This window comes from Homarus americanus, unplaced genomic scaffold, assembly GCF_018991925.1.
Source record: "Homarus americanus isolate GMGI-L3 unplaced genomic scaffold, GMGI_Hamer_2.0 scaffold57980, whole genome shotgun sequence".
NCBI lineage: Eukaryota > Metazoa > Arthropoda > Malacostraca > Decapoda > Nephropidae > Homarus > Homarus americanus.
In genome coordinates, this window is record NW_024716703.1 from 18,361,893 (window position 1) to 18,365,264 (window position 3,372).

A 3,372-nucleotide genomic window follows, 5' to 3' on the forward strand; every position below is an offset into this window, starting at 1 on the left:
ATCTTCACCACAATCACAATTTTAAGTAGAGTGAAGGCTGGTCACTATGTTACTAACTTCACCACTGTTCACTTGATTATCGTGTGACCTCTTTTTAATTTCACTAAGAGTTACAAGTAGTCTATCAATATATTTGGTTCAGAGTGTAGATGTTTAGACAAACAGTAGACACCGTTTCTGTTTATTTAAAAACAAACAGATCTCTGTTTGCACAGTAGGTTGGTGTAATTACACACACACACACACAACTACTTTTTTCGGTAATATTGTAATCTCGATGAAACCTGATTTAATATTTTTTCCAAGTCGTGTTTTATGTGTGGCAATTCACGTGTTAATCTCATACTCGTGCTGCTCATTAACTTATGCTTTTATGTAGGTGTTAAATGAAAATTAATGATTAACTTTACCTAAGTCTTATTTACGGATGAGAGAGAGAGAGAGAGAGAGAGAGAGAGACTCTCTCCTAATGATGCACTATTACTCACAGGTCTCGTGTATATTCTCCATTAAAAATAATTAAGGGGTTGGTGAATGAGGGATGGTAGGAAAGCGAGGAGAAGGAGAGGCGAAGGAGGGTGGGAGAGAAACGAGGAGGAGAGGTAGGGTGGAGAAGGAAGGAGGAGAGGTGAGGAAGGGTGGAGAAGGAAGTAGGAGGAGGAGGAGAGAGCGAGAGGGAGAAGGAGGAGGGGTCAGGGAGGGTGGAGGACGAAGGAGGAGGAGAGGTGTCGGAGGGTGGGAGAGGAAGGAGAAAGTGTTAGAGAAGAGGACTATAATGTATGTCCATTCTTAACAGTATACCATCTGTCTTCATACACACAACTTCTCTCACTTTCTTTCTCTTTCTGTCTTTCTTTCTGTCAGTCTGTCTCTCTCAATGTCAAAAACCCCAACCAATAGTGGAAATGAACCAGGTTAAAAGAGAAGCATCTTCCGGTATCAGAGTTGGACATTTACTTGGCTTCCTCATTGAAGGTGGGAAAAGACCTACCTGTGTTCAACCTTTTCACTCTCACATTTCGGTAACTTTTTCGACAAGATGTAAACAGGTGGAATGACGAAGACTTTATTTATTGTTTTTATTTATGAAATTTCTGAGAACTTTAGTCTGTTTTTAAATATTAATTATATATATTTTTTATTTTTTTTTTTGTATATTCTCTTAAAAAAAGTACATGATCGGTGGTAATAGGAAGAAGAGGGAGAAGAAGAGAAGGAGGAAATTAACAAGGATAAGGAGGAGGAGGAGGAAGGAGAAGAAAAAGAATAATAATAATAAGAAGAAAAGAATAGGGAGTGAAAGAAGGGAAAAAATATAACAAAAACTAATCGAGAAATTTTACTGATATTTTTCTGTGTAGATATGATGAAGAATATTTTCCTCTCAAATCTCACATTATCGCAAGGAAGATGAACAGAGATTTTTCACTGTTGGAATTCTTAAAAACTGTTCATATAACACAGGAGAGCCAGGGGTTATAAGTCCATGTCATAGGGATTATTCAGATTATTTCCCGCACAAGAAGAAACCAAAATTGCGTTTATAGACTGTGGAATTTGGTTAGGTTAGGTTAGGCATGCGTATATACATCCAACAAAGACTTACAACAGTTCACCAACCAATGTCAACACACACCCAGCGGATTACTAATTATTTCTTTACGTAATCTTCACATATTCAGGCATAAGAGAGGAAGCTGTCTGTCTGAACCTTCTGTCAGTCTGTGTAGAAAAGGAAAGAGAAAAAGTCTTAACACACATCCTTCTGGGAGAGAGAGAGAGAGTATTTGTAAATGAGTGTTTTCTTTCGATTCTAAAAAAAAAAAAAGAGAATGCTAAAGGTGAAAAAGAAAGAGAAAAAAGAAAGAAAGACTAATCGTTGGGAGAGGGGAAAGGGGTCGTCTGCCAAACCCATGAATTTAAAACAATAAAATTTACAGTAGACAAAGCCAGCTGTCATTAATCTCTCTGGTACTGACAGGTTGTTACACTTGAGGAATCCTGCGACTGTTTACTATGACAACAAACCTTTAATCGTTGTTGTATCATTTTTACTGCCTCAGACATCTGCTGGGTCGACACGAAACGACATCTTCTTACAGCGTTACTGAAGACAGATTACAGAAAGCAGCGTATTTAATATTGGAAGAACAAATACTTATAATGTATACAGCCTTAACAACATCAACCTAGAGAAGTCGACTTGTGAAAGAGACCTAGGGGTACTTGTAAGCCCGGACCTACGGCCTAGAAAACAGTGCGTTAATGTTCGAAATAAGGCAAACAGAGTATTGGGTTTTATATCTAGAAGTGTAAGTAACAAGAGTGCAGAGGTCTTATTGCAACTATATCTTGCGCTAGTCAGGCCGCACCTCGATTATGCGGTTCAGTTCTGGTGCCCCTATTATAGAATGGATATAAATTCACTAGAGTCGGTGCAGCGAAGAATGACAAAAATGATTCCGGGACTTAGAAACCTTCCATATCAGGATAGGTTAAAGAAACTTAACTTGCATTCCCTAGAAAGACGAAGAGTGCGGGGAGATATGATGGAAGTGTTTAAGTGGGTGAAAGGAATCAATAAAGGGGATATAGATAAAGTTCTTATAATATCCGAGCAGGATAGGACTCGGAGCAACGGATTCAAGTTGGATAAGTTTAGGTTTAGGAGGGAGATAGGAAGAAACTGGTTCACAAATAGGGTGGTGGACGAGTGGAACAAGCTTAGCAACTTTGTAGTAAGTGCGGGAACTCTGGAAAGTTTCAAAAGGAGGCTAGATAGATTCATGGATGATAGAGTGTGGTAGTAACTCTCGACAGGAGCTGCCATGCACAGGCCAACCGGCCTATTGCAGACTCCTTATTTTCTTATGTTCTTATGTTTTTATGTTCTTATGAAAGGATTAGATTTAGGCTGTTAATTAAATTCCTGCTAGAAATGTTTGTAATTCATGATTGTAACAAACATAAACAGTGCTTCAATACAGTGTTACTGTGGTGTAATGGTCAGCATGTTCGCCTCGCAAGCGAGGGGACCCGGGTTCGATCCCCGGGTAGGGTGAAACTACGGGCAAGTTTCGTTGCGCCATTTGCCTCAGTCTACCTAGCAGTAATTGGGAACCTGGATGTTAATCAATTTGCGGATCGTATTCCGAGGTAATGGTTAGCCAGTGCAGTTGGCGAGTTTTCCGGTCTTGGACTATTACTTGACACTGGGTCATGCAGCTCGTTATCTTAGGGTGTGTTGTTGTGTTGGCGCAGCTTCTACACCTTAAACAAATTGACGCCTAGGTGGCCCTTGGGCCGGCCATCCTCGTTACACGAGGGGCAACCATTATTATATTTACGTAATAGTCATACTGAAGATTGTAT

The 3,372-nt window shown here is 39.7% G+C and overlaps 1 non-coding gene across 1 annotated transcript; it reads left to right on the forward strand.

The window, feature by feature from the left end:
- Positions 1–2,988: 2,988 nt before the first annotated feature.
- Trnaa-cgc lies at positions 2,989–3,066 on the forward strand. The gene has a single exon. It is a non-coding gene; the product is annotated as a tRNA-Ala (tRNA).
- The last annotated feature ends 306 nt before the right edge of the window (positions 3,067–3,372 follow it).